We start from the raw sequence: 18,342 nt of genomic DNA on the forward strand, positions 1-18,342 counted from the left end.
ATGCTCCTTTCATCCATTCATTCTCTAAATGAGGACCCCAGTCAACTCCTTCACAACAGTTACGGTTTCTCAAGTCTGCAAACACTTTTCAAATGTGGGCTCTATCTTTTGGAATGCCATCAAGACATGCTTGGTAGTGTTGTAGCTGGTGAATTTTTAGTGTTTAACTTTCAGATGAAATGTATGTAACTATGTTAAAAATTCCTCTGAAAAAAGTAGGTCTTATACATGTGTTGCTGTCAGTTTTCACAGTTCTATCCTTGTTTTAATTACCCAAGGCATTCTGATTACAGAGCTACAAAGTAATCTATTTAAAGCTGGGTTTTAGAGTGATCTAATGGGCACAAAACCCATATGGAATTAGAAAACATTTACTTCTCTTCCCCTTCTTATATTGCCAAATATGTTTAAATCAAACTTGTTTTAAAAACAAATATTCCCAGGGTAAGGACTTTCATATCAACTTCTGGTTGTTTCTGTTGAATTAGAAACCTCTGGCAATTTTTTTGCCTACTGAAATGTAAATGATGACATATCGTTAACTAGCAGCATTACACCACTAAAATACTAGGATGTGTCTTGCTTGCCTCAAACTTCCCTTTCCTTAAGTGCAATGCCTTAGAGGCAGCAGTGTTTAAATGGTACAAAGTACTCTACTAGCACCAGCCTGAATCTTTATTTAGGAGAACAAGCTTCACATTCTTCCCTGCTGACGCAGTATATGGGCATGTTCGGCTCTTCCATAAAACACACTCATACACTATTTCTGTCTAACCCAAGGTACAGCACTGACATGACAGATTCATGTTCCCAGCTGTGACATAAGGGCTCTTTGACAATACCACAGTGAAAGCCCTATTAAGAAAACATGTGCCGGACAGTGCATCTGATGCAGTTAAATGCTATAAAAGATTTTCCAGGTGTTAATGAGTTACGCGAGTAGAATGAAAATGAGGCGGATCCATGCACTTGGAAATTCTCAAGGAGCAGGACTCAGGCTCTCAGAGAGACGGACAAACAGTGCTTTATAAGCACCACGGGCCACGCTCTGCACCTGACCACACGAGGTGATGAGCGACCCCGACTATTCACTGTTCATTGAGGATCGTTTGCATGGGAAAAGACAGACTTTCATGTCTTCCTGCAGTTTACTACATCCTTTTTACTTTGCTCTATTTGGGAAAAAGCACTAGCTATTTTCCCCTTCTTAAGCATTTTTTTTTGTTCTAAAGAGAAGGAAAACATTATGCCTGTTGCTTCATTTCTTGTTTTTAGTTTTATGAAGGATTCAGCTTGACCCAGTATAGATAAGACGCTGTCATTTAGTTAGTGTTAAAATATCGCTACTTAGAGTTTATGTTTTAAAGGACAGACATACAGTCTGTTGCATATTTTGAAACAGCAGTGGTCAAAAATTTTCAAGACAATGTTGAGGCTTAATATATATTCTTTTAAGATATGTATAAAATCCTGTGTATGGGCTGCCCTGAGAATTTCAACCACTGATACTTCAAAGTACGTGCATATGTTATTTTATACAACAGCTGCCTGCAGGAGAATTGTTTATTTATATAATCTGTTTACTTGATAAAAGATTGTTTAATTTCTTTAGCATGTGTGAATTTTATGGTCATTCTCCCTGAGGACATAAGTTTTATCTACATCTGACAGGTAGAGTGAGGGAAGGCTGCAATGCAGATTTTTCAATGCTTTTGTGACCACAATCTCAGTCTTAATCCTGGCATACAACTGTATCTAGGGGAAAAAAAAGATAGTTTTGTCGCCATGCTAATTTCAGCCTGATTTTCTGAAAAGGGGAAGCTCCCAGTAATACGAGAACCAATGGAGTGTGTCCTCTCAGAAGTTAACTTAGAACCACCCATTTTATTTCCCACAGAAAAGTCAGTACTATTTTATCTTTCGTTTCCAATCTAAAATCCCAAGTTGTCTACCCACTCTTCCCCTGCCCCAAGAGAGTTACTTAAATTAACTTGGAGAACAAAATTTTCTTAAGGGCGTAAGAAGACTAGGTGGAGAGAACAAGCAAACCAGTGTAATAACACATTGATTCTTGAAACTCATGTCTTAAGGGTTAAAATTCCTCTGGCTTGCCAGGTGTTCTGTGCAAATGTTGCATTCATACAATGTAGTATCTGACCATTTAACCATATGTCAAACAATCTCTGCTATGACAACCAGATGTAGACATTGCCATGGAATGAAATTATCATTTTATTAATTACCCTTTAATTAGTTGATACAGGAGAGAACATGCAGTAATTTAGTCATAATTGGCCTGACTGAGACTCAATACTTAAAGGGATGGAATCTGTTTGTGAGATTACTTGTTATGAATAACAATTATGTCTGTGACAATGCAATTTTATTATGAAGATGTACTGTGCATTTCAAATATTGTAAGTTAGTATTAAGGATAGGTATAAGATAGTATCCAGGATTTTACCTACAATTTGATGAAAAATATTTTCCTTGAATAAAAGTGTATAATCCTCTTGTATTTTGCTGCACATGTTATAACAATGCAAGAAAGACCTCTTACCAAACTCACCGTGATGACCAAAATGTGTTTCCAATACATTTTATTATAGAAATGAGGAGCCACTTGCACTTCAGACTCATCTCAAAATCTTTCTAGCAATCTTCAAATTATTCTAGACTTTAACATGATATTCGTGCAAGGGGCACACTACGCAATTTTTTTGAAGCATTCTTTGACAAAACATAATCAGAAACTTGAGCAGAGTCTCTTATGTGATCACTTGTCACCACATTTTTTGGATTTTTGTAAGAAAGTGGAACATCTCTAGGTTTCTCGGACGACACAGGTGCAAATAAAGTTTGCAACATCCCCCTTTAGACTGTAGCAGTAGGTAAATGTCTTGCAGACATTCTTTCACCACAGATTGCTGTTAAATCAGGAATACTCTTCACAGACTGAATATTGAGTATCACTGTAGTAGGACAGAGCACATTCAACAGCTTAATAAAAATGCTCGTAAAGTGGATCTTAACATTGGCCCTTACATACCCAGTTGTTAAGAGATGTTTTTGCCATTCTGGAGCCATCATTCTGTCCTTGCTCTTCTAAGCTCTATGACCTGAGAGAAGACTGCAGTGTTTTATATTAGTTTTGTTCTGTTAGATGGACAACGTGCCTCATGTTTTTGCCTCTTGTCTTTCCACAAAAATCTCAGAAAGTGCAGGTCAAAACCTTCAGCAAATGCAGCTCCAACAAAATCTAACAAACTGCTTTACCTTTCAGAGCTGAATGAAAGCTCCCTCCTTTTTTTTTTTCTTGCAATGGGTAGCTCCTAGTTTCCTACATGTGCAGTGACAGAAATTATACTTAACTGAATTATTTTTTAAACCTTGCCCAATTACAGGATGTTTATTTATTTATTTATGATGGATGTGCATGCTATATAGATGTTTCCAAGCCAAATGAGTCTTTCATGTAACTGTTGTAAAGTCAAGAGAGTTATACGAATGGGAAGACTGTTTCCTTTACAATTAGACTTTGAGAAATTCTTTTACCTTGCTTAAATGCCTAAGGACTGCTTTCGAAGTTGGTTTTTCTTTTTCTTTTTAAACACAACATCATTCCATCCTTTCTGATGGTTAATTCACTTATATGCTTCTTTAACACGAATGTGTGCATATATATGGAAAAACATGCTATACAGGAAAGCAAAACACCTTTTGCCTAGGGTGCCATCTTCCAGTTAATATCAGTAAGTCATATTCTGTTGCTTATAAGTGCATCTTGCTCGACAACTTATCACCACCTCCAGTACAAACGCTTGCAGGTTGTATCTGCCTGCTGTGTCACAGGGAATAGCTAACACAGTGTAACAAGAGATCATTTCATTAGATTACCATGAAAGAATCACTGCTGCAAGGAACTTGAGCTGAACAGGGACACAATCACAGTGTTAAAAACTCGAAACAGTTTACCATTAAAGCCTTGTGTGACTGCTTGAGAAATGTCTTAGAGCAGCACAAAAGCTGGCACCATTAGCTTTCATCCCTGCTGAGTTGGCAATAAAGTGCACACATAAGTAAAATGCATTAATTAGTATTAGTCAATCTAGTTAAGATGTTCTTTCCCCAGGCATCTTCAGATTTCATATCCATAAAATAGGATTTCTTTAAATCTCATAATTTGATTTTGTCCAGCCCAAAATAATATTGACACAGTGGCAGCAAAAGCACAATTACACCCCAGCTTTACAAAGGTGTTCTCTATCTAAATAGACTGGGACCCACGTGCTCCCAGTCTCACACACACACAAAAAGAAAAAGCAACCCTCGTGAAAAAAAACTGCAGAAGAGGAAAAAGTGATACATTTTCCTATCATTTCCCTATGCTGTTCTTCCTCCCTTTCCCCCGCATTTTTCCTACTGTGCACTACTGATTACTGCACTTTAAGATCAGAATAAACAATTAACTGCCTAATTATTCCGGTCACACCAAGCCACAATGAAATCTTTATTCAGTGTTTACAGCAATCTTTGGCAGAGACTGTCTTGCTGTTTTTAAACCAAGAAGAACTGCTCCCTTTGGCTCCCTTCAGCATCAGCTGCCTGGGTTTCAGAGCTGGATGCCAATAATCAGCCTCCTTTTTCTCTTCCAAAGTGGCTATTTTTTTTTAAGGGTGAAAAGACCTATTCTCATCAACTCCCCATATATTCTGCCTGATTTATGTCCCAGCCACTGGGGCTCTTCCTTCCGTATCTTTTACCATTTGTGTGCCCCCGCAGCCCCTCCGCGCCGCTCCCGCAGCGCCCGCCGAGCCCCGGAGCCCCCGGACACCCCCGGACGCTCCCGGACGCTCCCGGACGGGGGGGCGCTTCTTCCTCGGGAGCCCCGGCGAGGGGGCGGCAGGCGGGGGGGGATAGTTTCCAGCTCCGGCTGTACAGCATCCGCACACATCCACACACGCACACCTTCTCCCATAGTTATTTCTCGTTCTGCCGAAATCCTCGAGGCGGCTCCCCGCCCCGGGAAAGTTGGAGGGAGACGCTCCACGCCCCCGGCGGCTCTTTCTGCCCCCTCTCCGTCTCTCTGACCTGCTCCTCTCTCCCGATGGGCAGCCGCGCCGCCGGGACGCTCCGTGCCCCGCTCCGCCCTGCCCTGCCCGGCTCTGCCCAGTCCTGCCGCCGCAGAAGAGCACTTGCGGAGCGGGGGAAGCTTGTCCCAGCCAAACTCCAGAGCGACCCGGTGTGGGCTCGTTCCGTTCCCCACCGCCTCCTCCTCGCCCTCTGACTGCGGATGGACAGCCAGGGAAAGAAGAAGAAAAAAAAAAAAAAATAGAAGGAACAACTAAGATCAAAAGAATACTAAAAACCTAAGGAGAAAAAGAAGAAAAAGGAGAAGAGAGAAAAAAAAAAGAAAGAAAGGAAAGGGGAAAAAGAAGAAAGAAATAAAGGAATCAAAAATAAAGAAAAAGAGAAAAGAAAAAGGGGAGGGGGGAAGAGGGGGAAAAGGGAAAAAGCAGAAGAAAAAGTCCGCGAATGAGAGGTCGGGTTACCTTGCAGCGTGGAGGAGCTCCCGACTGCCTTCCTGGCGACGGGACTTCCCTCCTCCGCCGGGTGCGCCCCTCACATCCCCGCGCCGCCCCGTTCCGCTGCCGCGGAGGGAGCTGCCACTCGCTCCTGTCTCCGGCTGCGGAGAGAGGCTCGGGCTGGGGGGCTGCGCGGCCGCGGGCAGAGGAGGAGGAGGAGGAGGAAGCGGAGGAGGAGGGAGCCCCACGGCCGCCCCGCTCCCCGGAGCTGCCCGCTGGAAGTGGCCGCCGCTGCCCCCGGCTCGGCTGCCCGTGGCTATCGCGGCGGCTCTAACGCTGCCGCGGGGACCTGCGGGAGGCGATTGGTGCCGGGGAGCTGCGCCCCCCTGCGCCGCCCCCCGCCCTCCTTCCCGGGGAACCCCCCGCCCCAGCTGCGGCCCCCGGGCCCCACGCAGCCCCCGGCTATGGGAGGGCAACCCCAGGTCTCCCCTCCGCAGGGCTGGTTACATCCCGGGAGGATTCCACAACGCACCACATGGGCTGCGAGAGGATGGGCTTCCGAGGTAGACCAAAAGTCATACTGGAGAGGCGAAGCGCTTCTTTATTTAGCAAAAAGGGTACAAAGATGAAAGCTGAATTTCTTTGGAAGGCTCGATTTTAGTTAATGAACATGCTGAGACTAATGTCAGAGCTGCTTTTATGAGGGCAAACAGTAGAGTTTCCTGGAGGGTTTGTGTAAGACTTTGGAAAAACAACCAAATAATAAAGGGATTTTACATCCACCTTTAAAGATCATTTTAGTGTTCATAAAAGCTGTCAGGCTTGCTGAAATACTCCCCATCCGCAGAACAACAGCTGCAAAGGCAGTGGCAGGATTAGGCATCCTTTCTGCCAACTAATTCATCTCAATCTTGACCTGAAGCAACCAGGAGGGCAGGTATTTCTTATTCACCATTCCTGTGCTAGCCTTCATCTTTCTGCACAGAATAGGAAGGCAGCAAACTTGCACCAACTTTGATGATGTGTATGTGTGAAAAAGAGAGGGAAACTTGTCCACTTGGGTATGAGAAGGTTATTACCCCTCTAATAGTTCCCTGTAGTAATAACTCCTTTTTGCTGCTAGCACAGAGCCCATTCCCTGTTTCAGGTACATTGGTAAATCTCAAACAACTCCTCTAAGCTCGGAGCAGAGTTGTGCCCCATCAATCTGTGGCCAAGCCAGTGACTGGCAGAAGGAGACTCTAAATCTCCTTATCGATTACCTGGGACACTGCCAGTCCCTCAACAATTAGATCTTGAGATGAAGATTCAGATTATACAGTCAAGATTTGTTGTTTTGGGTGGGTTTTTTTTTTTTTCCTCTCCAGATTTGCACTAATGATTATTTGCAGAACTAAGGTCTCACTGGCTAGTTTTCTGGCCCTGCATTTTTCATATTGATCGCAATGTAGTCATTTCAGCATTACAGAAGAAAAAGGGCAGTCAGATCTCTGGAGAGAAGTTGTTGGAAGTTTGAATGCTGGCAAAGTGCCCAAAACAAATGATGAATTACAGCTATGATAAATGAATACTTGGATGTGTTGGGAAGCCATACAATATTCTCCCCGTTTCCTCTGTTGCGTGTTCATCTTTGGGCTCATCCTCAGGCTGATGGAACATTTTTAATGTAACAGTTGGAGGAGGCAGGAATGGCCTTTGTCAGCATTATTGGTCAGCCACAGAGACTCAGTGCACTTCTGACAAAAATAAGGCAAAACAGACCCCTTAGTAACACTTTTCCCTAATACTAGGACAGAATACTTGTAATAACCTCTATTACATAAAACCTCTATATTATAATAAATACTTGTAATACTTGTAATACTGAAAGTTATCAGTACACCATTACTGCTTCGAGTCTGACTGCAAGAGCAGTGACCTCTTGCTAGAATTGAGCTGGTTACTGAATAAATTCACTTGCTTCTTGTAGTATATGCACACATCTCCATTCCTCTGTTTCAACATGGTATACTTGGAATAAGTCTGATTGTAATCTTAAAGGCTAAATAGATGCCACTTGAAAAGTTTGCATTTCAGTTTGAGTATAATCTATGAATTGGTTTTTTCCCCCAAGCTGGACTGCAGTAGGGGGAAAAAAGTCAGAATAAAATACATATGACAGTTTTAACGGAATGGCAACCCCGGTGAATGCCCTTTGATTATTGCACGTACCAGAGTACCATGAAAATAAAATGCAATATTGTCTATTGTTTAAGTTTATAATTTAGGATTAATATACAGTACATAATGCGGCACTCCTATATGACACAGAAAACACAGGAGAATTCTATGATGCACAGAGCAAGCACTAGAACAAATCCATGCATTTAATACATGAACTCCTCAGTTTCACATACACAGCCAAACGGGTTATCCAAACATTGTATTTACTAAAGCAGATGTGGCTACACACTCTAAATTCTGCCTCATGTGCTGTCTTCCTTCACAGGGACACAATTCAGTAATGTGCCTGTGACTTATCTTTTCTGAGACCTGTGATACACAGTAAAATAGGAGGAACTTACATTTTCACTGTCTCACTGTTTCACTGGCTCCCCTCCCCAGTACATGGCAGAATCACACAATCTGAAGAGTGCTCTTCTGTGCCTCTGAAATTGGAGTTGAGAGAATGTGGCAAAGAGTGTGTTCATCAACTCACCTGTCTCAGCACTGCATGTTTTCAACCACCAGGCTTTTCAGGAAAAATGAGAGAAGGTTTCAAACATTCATATGTGAAATGCACATATGAACAGGTGGATGAAGAAGTGTCTCACCTCCTTCCTCAAAAACATAAAATAAAATGACAATTTTAAATTACAAAAATGGAATCTAACTCTTAAACCTTACATGAACCATAAAAATAATTTGTTTAGTCTAGAGAATTTTATTAAGCACAGTTGTGATTAAATATCCTTACATGAAAGAAGTGAATCTTTCCTCTCCAATACTTGATGGTCTCCCTTCCACCATAATTCTAAAACCATACAAACAGAATGAAAAAAAATGCTAGAGAATGCAGCATGCTGAGTTGTTTTAAAATTTAGAGGCTTTCTGAGAGATGAAAGAAGCATTTTGCTATCACTGTTTGAACAAGAGAATTTTGTATGCTGCAAGCTATTTACACTGTTCTCCTACAACGAAGACTTTGAAGATGAAGCATTATATATGGATATTGCTTATGTGTTCATATAGTTTTCTGCCTTGCAGGACTGAAACAAGGCATGAGTTACAAGTTACCTAAAAGACAGAGGTGAAGGAACAAGAGAGGAGAAAGCAGGAAAACAACTATTTTCAACTTTTATGTTATTGCATGTCATACAGCAGCTTTTATGTTTGTCCCTTATACCCCTGCCTCACTTTATCCAGCTCTGTTCATCCATATCTGTTCATTTTTCTTCTGACAAAAAAAGAGGTTTTGGATTTTGCAGGTGTGGACTGTGTGTGGTGTCACTTTAGAGGTGGCTAACAAGAAACATTCACTCCTTACAAACACTAGGATGGTATATTTGCGCCAGGAGATGTTGGAGGAATTGATACGATGGAATTTTTGTAGCACCTCTGTGGCTTTTTAAAACGGTGGGTGTTCATTTAACCATTGATTTGCTTTTGTAGTTAATTGCAACCTAAACTGTATTGGTTTGTATTGTGCAATAAATCACGGCTTTTCAAAATACAATTGTTAAGGGCACCATAGAATCTATTCAGGAAGGTGAAAAAGTGAATATTAACTAAAAATGATTCCATATGCCAAATGATAAAATGAATCCACGACCCAAAAGCAGTAAGTTTCCAAAGCAATAAAACAATATTGCGCATTGCTGAAGAAGTGACATAGCAAGAGAATGCATATATAACAAGAATGGTGAAAGGAATATGTGCAGTCATAAAGTCACATCCATCTCTGTAAAATGTTACTAAACCAGTAATAGGAATAGCTTTCAAGTTCTCGTGTCCACAGGGAAGAATATCAGCTGTACTTGCAGCCAAGAAAGCCCAGACCGTCACATGCTACAATGGTGAAACTCCTGAATGCTGTACCATCTCTTTGAAAAGCATGTATGCACACAAAATCCAGTGGAGAACTTAATGTGACTAGAGCACAGGACACAAAGAGCTGTGTATGGCTGTGTTTGTTCTGCCACATGTATACAGAGGTACCCCAGAACCTCTCATTCAGCAGGCTCCATGACCTTCTCTGTCACATGTTTTTCTTTTGGCCTTCACTCTCCTTTTCTTCCAAGCAACCAGGTCTTGCTCAGGAGTAAGGCCTAATTTGAATCCTTCTCAAGGAGTTACCTGAGCTTACCACTGTCAGAAAATCTTTGTAAAGTTTTCCTTTCTCAGAAGAGAGGGATCCCCTCCCTCTTTGCTCTGCTTCTTTTCTTGTTTTGCCTTACTCAGTCACTCAATACAGTGATTTGTCTCCTCCATTGCTTATGTAGGGTGGGGAAGGCCAATCTGACACGGCTTTCTTCTTAGTCACATTTTCTTCTATATTAATTAAAGAAAACCATATTCAAGCATATATTCAAATCTAGTGGCCATCTGGAAGCACAACCTTGTTTTGGTGTATCTCATGCTCTTTCAAATAAAGTCTTTTTTTGTCTCTGTCACCTCTTCTTAACCTTAATTATCAGTTTATCATTTTAGTCTTGTTTTAGTCTATTGTTTTTCGAGAGGTCTGTAGGATTCAGTATCTTCTTTCTCAATGGCTGTTCGTAAGGAAGAGACTAAATTGAATATGGACTTCTATTTCTACTAAAAAGACCATTACCATGGTCTACTCCATCAGTATCTTCAGCAGAGTAATTTGTGGTCTGGAGTCGCTGAGGAAAATACTCTTTTTTGTCCTGCTGAGAGATGCATCAGCTTTTTCTTCACAGTGAGGCATTAAAACTCCACAGCAGAGGCAGGGAATCCCAAGTGTAGGCATCAACTTTAAAGCTCTGGACTTTATTAATTTAGTTTGAAACCTGATTTGGTTTCAAGACAGTAGCAAGAAAGTTCACAGAGTCCTATTCACATCTCAAAATGTCACCTCAGATGGAGGGCACCAGGAGGCTGAAAGTCTCAGAGGGAGCTGCCAAGGAACTGCCGTGTCATCTTGGCCTCAGCCTGGCCTCTTCCTGACAGCACCATTTCATTTTGCTTATTTTTATCAGGGCATGTGGAATTTCCAAATGAAAACAAATGAAAAATGCACAAAACTGTATTATTACAACTCTACTTACTCTTAACAATTTTTCTCCCACAACATTTCTAATGGGATGCTGATGAGCAGATTTTCTGCTCTTCCGGGCATTTACTAAACCAATTCTGAATATCTCTAACTGCACTACTTAGGTAAAAGGAGGGAATTATTTGCTGTGGTACCTGTACCACAGGATGTGAAGTGTGTACTATGGACAAATCACAGGTAGTGTGCTGGCTGTAAACAAGCAATTGTCAAATTGCTAGATACAGCCTTGTCTGCAGTGAGAGAACTGTAGCTAATGAAGGATTGTCTTCTCGCCATGCATGATGACAGGGGCTAATAGAAAAGAAATAAAGTGAAGAAGGAAAAACACTTCAGATGTCTCTGTATGAATAGTAAAAGGAACAGGCTTCTATTGTCAGAACTTAAGTCAGTGATGTCTGTGCTTGGGCTGCTTTTCCTGCTTGCACTGGATGTCACAATACAAAATGCAGCGTAACTCTGATTGCCCAGCACTGTTCATGTTCTCTCTATGGGAACCGAGCAGGGATTTTTCTTTGAATACATCATTTACAGCTTGCTACAGCAATTCTGCAAAGTCAATACATATCCTTAGCACAAAGCAGAGAATGAAGGGCATTATGGAGAAAGAGAGAAAGATACTACATTGACAGAGAAAGATGAATTCCACTGCACAAGCACATTACAGGTTCCATTCATAGGAATAAAATTACTCTTTCTTTCAAACAGAAAGTCTTTTTCAAAATACATTTAATATAGTTATATTTAAAAATATCTTGTGTGCAGCTTGTATGCCACTACTGACAAACTCTCTGGCACTGAATTATCATATGATTATGTATTGTGCAAAGAAGATCTATTTATTGATTCAAGTCAGATATATTTGCAAGGCAAAGTTTGTAGACACAGGTAATATTTTTTATTAGACCAACTGATTACAATGAAAAGATGGATCAGAAACACAAGCTCTTCACTGAGTAAAAAAGGGTCTGTTTTTTTTTCCCCTAGGAGCTCAAACTGGCTATATAAAAGATGTTATTTCTCCTGGCAAACTTAGCTGCTGTTAAAATCTTAGATCACCATGACTGTTACAATGCTGCTGCTTATGTAATTATAAAATACCTGTATGGGAACCTGGTTACTCCTCTGCGTTATTAGTAGTGCCTGACATGTTTTCACTACTTTATTGGGAATGCATTTAGACAAAATCTTCTTCTGACCACTTGAAATAACCAGATTGGAACCTACAAGCGTTGAGGAAGGGTATGGAAGGCAATTTTCAGCCACGGGGTGTCTGTGCTAGAAGAGGTCTGCTAGAAAGCAGACTACCCTTGGGCCTGCAGAAGGTATACCCTCTCACTTCTGTGTCTTATTTCTACAGGTAACAAAAAGAATTAGGAGGTTATCTGCCACCTTTATATTTCCTTGAGATCATGGATCGTGCTGGGAATGTCTTGGAGTCTCCTGAGTGGACTTTAGGACTAAACAGGGAATAAATGAAAGATACAATGAAAGGTAATGTTTTAGATTTTCAATGGGTACTTGCCTTGAGCTTCAGAAATGCATCAGAGCTAGTCAGTTTTCTCTGGGAAGGGAGCAGAGCATGGGAGACTGCTGCGGGACAAAAATGGGCATGTTGGACTTTGCAAAAATGCCTCTGGATGCTTTGAAGAACACTCCCTGACCTCCTGCAAGCATTGTGGTGGGAAAAATGTCAAGCTGTCAACTACATCAATTGAGAGAAGTTTTAGTCTCATCTCACCCCTTCACAATCCCCACTGACAGGCAAAAATTGAACACATCCCCAACTCTAGAAGAGAGGAATCTATTTGGTAGTGTGCTGCAGGCATGATCTAGACAAATTGCACCTATATTTTATTTGAACCCATCACAATACAACATAACAAGGCTTTTCAATTACCTCAACAAGCTACCAATACAACTTTATCATTTCAATTTTTCATCCGTTTTCTCCAGCTCGGCATTTCTTCTATATATCTCTGTAAATCTCATCAGTTCCAGCCCAGTTTAGGCTAATAAATTTCAGTTACCAGCTCGAGCCTAATGAAAAGGGGAAGCTGGCAGCGAAGAAAGACAAAGGCATGGGTTGTTGCCTCGGGCCTCGAGCTCACCTCTCTGAACAGGGCAGTGGATGGGCTCATCCATCCCCATCAGCTCAGGAATTGGTACGGCACAGGGAAGAGGCAGAGCTGTCAAGTCCCGTTGCACTCAGCAGAGCTGCAGGGTTGGGCCATCCCCAGGAGCAGACCTATTTGTCCCCCTAAAGCAAAATTTAGGCAATGGTTTGAAGCACACCATGCCAGAGCACAGTCTTAGCCGGCATAGCTGGCACAGACCAGAGGTGTGATTCAGGGTTGGGGCTACATATTTTGCCACTGTAACTTTTGTGGTCTTGCAGCATGCTATTCCTGTCTTCAAGGAGGAGGACAAGTTAAGCAGGAAAATACTAATTTGCATATTAGCTGGAAATGCACTGAGATCCCAACAGACAGAGAGAGAGAAAATGAATTTTGTACCATAATTATGTTTCCTTCTAAAAGACACTGATAAAGCTTAAGGTTTTCAAAGATTTTATGTGTACACGGAAAAGGCAAACAAGCTAAAATAATACTGCAAATCAGCAGACATATGTTTATTAATTCTGACTAAAATTTGCCATCTGCAACTGAACATTTTACTAAATAAATCCCATAAAATGCAGATTATTTTAGCTACGAATCTTCATGACACTGCTTTTTAAGTTCTGGTACTGAAATAGCTTCATTGTAAATTAATATTTACAATAAAAGTATGCTCATAAAAGTTCCAAAGCATTTTCTAGTGACACTCTGTTCAACTATTTAGTGATTCAAAAGCAAACTCTCCAAGAAAAGCTCCATATCAGTGCAGTACATAAAATATAGACATATATGAAAAATGACAAAGGCAGTATGTTACTGTTGAGGTGACTCTAACTTGATTGCTAAGCTGGTTGAAGTAGCTTTTCATAAATGAAATATGTCCTCAGTTTTCCTAGAGTAGATAGAATAAGAGCAATGTCAACAAAATGTCTCTTCTTTATTTTCCTGTGAAGACATTATTTTCTCTGGAATGTAGTAAAATTCGGCGTTCAGTGCACGTTAGCTAATTCTGAGGCACATGCTCACAAGCAGACACTAAGGGACTAATTTACATGCTTAAAGGCAACTGAAACTTTGTTTTGCATATGTAAATATACCTGCCCAGGGTAAGAAGTGGGCTTTCCAGTGTACCTGTGTGGGAGCTGGGTTTACAGGCTTTGAAAAAACAAAGTCTGATCTGCTATTACTGTCACTGTAGCTGTCATCACAGCACAGTTCAGGCAGAAAACCTCAAGACACCTATCAGACCAAATCCTGTGGACCTTACTCAAGCAAAAAATCTTGTTGATGTCAACAAACATTTTCCCCAAAGAACCTGTACACAACTGAGCCTTTTTTGTACATGCATATTTTAGCATCATTGAATATCTGCACGAAAACCAAAATAGGTTTGTTCTTTAAGTCAGGGATCAAGACATCGGGGAATGAAAATAAAAAAATTTAAATCCAGATAGGGACTGTTTTATAATTTCAGGATATTTTAGAAGGCTCTGAGTTTTCCAGATCAGTAAAGAGACCTGTTTGAAGAGCGAGTTCCTTTAAAGACAAGTCACAATGGTCAGACACAGGAGTATTAACCACTTACAATATTTTTTTCCATTGAAGCAATACTTTTGATATGAGAAGCATACATTTAATATCCAAAGGGTTCAAAAATAGTAACTGTTGGTCAATAAATCTGCACCCTGTGTGCTTTTTTCTTAGGACCCTTCCGAGACCAGGGTCTGTTCTGTCAAAAACATGCCCTTAGGCCATAATTCTAGCTGTGGTCTGTTTGCTGGGGACAACAACTTTGCTTTACACATCTGGCTACCTCCCTACCAGGGACTCCAAGTTTAGGGTTTTAAGGTAAACAAATGATGATAAACTGACAATGGCACAGAGGGTTTCACCCTTCATATCCCCTTTGGATCCAAGAGCTGAAGAGAAGGTCCCAGTCACCGTCTGCAGATGAAGAGTACCTGCTAGAGATAAATCTAAAAGGAGCAAAGAGAGCATTTTCAGAAAGCACCTTCCTGGTTGTCATAGTCAGAGCCCAGCTGAAAATTCATGAAAATGAAAGAGTTTCTAGAGACCTCAACCTGCTTTCAAATCAGCAGACATTTTTAGCAACAATATAGAGGAGACAGGTCTGGACATTTTCAAATAGTTTCAGAAATGCTGAAACTGTCCCCTGTCTGAAACAGCACTGCACATTTGAAGGTAGGATTTGTGTTTGCCTGAAAATGAAAGACTGGGAGGAAAGAAAATTAAAAGATAAAAGATAAATTTTCCCCAACAATTTATAAATGAAATAAGGCATTTATTTTTAAATTATCTGTAGAAGAGATATCACTCTACTAAACTCTACCAGCTATTAATTTATCATAATGTAAATGGTTTAATTAATGTTTAATGATACAGCACTTTCCACAGGAACTGATCTCCAAGTACACTTCTTTAGAAGAGGGATATGATACTCTGATAAAAACATTCATGGGAGATGAGGCAAATGTGTGGTTCATGTAAATCCTTTTAGCTCCAACAAAATCAAGAGAATTATGCTGATTTCCACAAGTTTACTATCTGCAAATGATATTACAAATAACAGAGTACCTTAGTGGTTATCTCATACATCTGTGTATATACACCTTGGTAGCTATTTTTGTTTTCCAACGGTACAAACTAACTTTGCAGAATCACTGAATTACATTGCTTGAGACAAGTACTTTTAAACTACACTTTTTGGAGTCCTACCCTCCAATGCTTTGTACTCTGAAGGCAAACTTCAGTAGTTTACTAGTTGTTCAGTTAGGTAGCAACAATCATACTAGATAAAGTGGAGATACAGTAAGAAAATGCAGAGTACTCAATAAAGTTACTTACTAAGGTAACTTAGTAAAGCAATCCCAAAACTCCAGCTGCTAAACTGCCTGTTGACATAGTAAAAACAAATTCAAAATTATTCAAAAGGTTCATACCAAGATATATCTCCTCCAGTTGTATAGCATTGTAAACACTATGTGTATCACAGAAAGTAAATTAAAGATCTGAGTAGCATTTACAGCTTTTCTTGCTTGATTTAGTATTCTTCCTTCTCTCAGATGATTTTCCAAGTGTCTTTCTTCCACTCAATGGGGAAACAGAACAAAAGACACTTTCACTTCCAATGCTCTCGTAAATGTGGAGTTTCAGATATAATTTTCCCAGTGCTTTGGAGGCTGTGTCAGTCACAGGGCTATTCTTGGCATAGCCACTGGCAATCCAAGAGCAAAGCAGAATGAATTCTGGAGCAAGAAGACAACCAAGTCAACTTCTAACTAGGTGGAATTGTCTGTAGGAAAGAATTAATAAATCAAACTATCAGAGTGCTTGGCACAGAAGCGTCTGGCAAGTGGAGAGATGCAACTTAATGTAGGTGATAGGATTTTATTTTCTTGAGCTACACCTTTAAGTATCAAGAGTTTCTGACATTTTGCATTGCTCTCTTTCATGTGTTAGCTTTTGAAAATGTAGGAATGTTGTTTTCAGCTATAGTAAATTTGCTGCTCCTACAGCTTTAGCTCAAACCTTACCTATACTGGCTCTATTGCAGTTAAACAAAACACTGAAGTTCAACTTCAGCCTAAATGTTTTCTGAATCACTTACCGACACGCAAATTTATAATTTGCTTTCAATTTCTTCACTGGTTCCATCACATGGTACATGTACTCCAGGCAATTTAAGCTAACTCAGCCAGTTTGTCTCCTGCAATGCAGGCCCCATTTCCTTCAGTGACAATTTATGTTAATGATAATCAGATGCTTTTTTAATTAACAATGACCTACAAGCATCCTAATATATTTCTCTCTCTCTCTGGTGGTATTTTTTTTACAGGACTGTGTCACTCTTTTTCATTTGAAACTTGGGGGCTTCTATATCTGTTCAGACAGCACAGGTCCCACAGCCTCTTAATTTTTGCTTTCACAGTGTTTATGTTCATATGTCCCTGTCAGTGTGTGTAGCTCTAAAAACAGTAGCATAGTGGGGGGCTGAGGGGGAGCCGTGTTGTTCCAGCAGTGCAGATTTGATCTTCACATGTACAACAGCCCTGCAATTGCCCAGGTTGGCTAGACTTCCTACACATTCCTAAAGTGGCTGCATATTACAAATAAGGAAGTAGGGTTGCCTTGGACACACTACCAAAATGGCAAGGTTATATGCTATCAGAAGTAGTCATGGTGTGCAAGACAACCAGCAAAACCAGGCAGCAGAGGCATTAGACATATATATATACACACAAAAAACTCCAGCCTACCATGTAATTCCTTTTATTCCATGTCATATGTATTTCTAAGAAAAAATAATAATTATACATTCTTTCAGTGCAGAAGGATACAGATCCTGATCCCATCTCCTTCACAGAAAAACAACAACAAAAATCCCCAAACCAACAACCAGGCTTATAGTTCTGATTGTTCAAAATTGTTGCAGTTTCTTTTCCAGACCCTTCTTTTCCTGCACTTCTTGTCAGGGCTTTTGCTACCTAAGAGATAGTGCAGGCAACTGTCTAAGACAGATGATGTCAGAGGGCAGCAAAAAATGTGCCCATATCTCAGTTGTCCCATATGACACTCTGGCATGTTAATACAAATCTGCTTTCCCCTTTGACTTTTGCTAACAATGCAGGAGTGTGACCAGTTATGGCTGAGGCACTGTGCATGTTGTGCTCCCTGCCTTCCCTGTCACAAACGCATCAGCCTCCCACGGAGAGCAGGACACGCATCTGGCTCTTACAGCTGGGGCTTGGATGTCTGCTGCAGGTCAGAACTATCTATCAAACTGTTGGCATCTTTTTGTGCAACCTGATCTCGTGTGTAGGAGCGTTGTTCTGGACTCTCTTGAAAGCAGTTTTCCCAGTCAACGCTTTTTCCAAGCCATGGCTACGTGGATGCAACAGTTTTCCTTCAGTAGGACTGGATAGGATGTGAGCTCTCTCCTGTCTTAAGACACTTTTTAACAGGAGAAGGGGAGACAGAATAGGATGCTATAAAATGCTGATAACTCCAGATTTGGGAGATTTTCTTCTCAGATCCATGTATCCTTACTCTAGCCTGTAGATCCTCACTATTGGGTTTCAAGTTTTGGATTGCTGTTTGATAACTGGGGCTCTTTCAATAAAACTGCAAATTAACCTGCAATAATGAAGGTTGCAGCCGATGTCATACGATCCTAACCACATCACACTAATAGAAAGACGTACCTTAGCAAAGAGATTTTGGACTATTTCTAGACAGCAATCAGGCTCTGGAGGCAGCAGAAAGATGACTTTTATGGCTGGAGCTGATGCATTGTTTAAAGTACAGGGAATTTTGTTAACCCAGTTGGGAGCTGTTAAGTGTCTAATCTGCATCACAGGAACCAAAGACACACTCAGAATAAAGGATCAACGTTTCCTTGAAA

The 18,342-nt window shown here is 40.7% G+C and overlaps 1 protein-coding gene across 1 annotated transcript in view; it reads right to left on the reverse strand.

Moving 5' to 3' along the window:
- The window catches only part of CDH20 (cadherin 20), a 118,795-nt gene extending 112,936 nt beyond the window's left edge, over positions 1–5,859 (reverse strand). The window contains exon 1 of the mRNA XM_039549551.1: positions 5,553–5,859. The gene's annotated coding sequence lies outside the window, so the exon portion shown is untranslated. The remainder of the gene's footprint in view (positions 1–5,552) is intronic.
- Positions 5,860–18,342: the final 12,483 nt, after the last annotated feature.

This window comes from Corvus cornix, chromosome 2 (genome assembly GCF_000738735.6).
Source record: "Corvus cornix cornix isolate S_Up_H32 chromosome 2, ASM73873v5, whole genome shotgun sequence".
Lineage (NCBI taxonomy): Eukaryota > Metazoa > Chordata > Aves > Passeriformes > Corvidae > Corvus > Corvus cornix.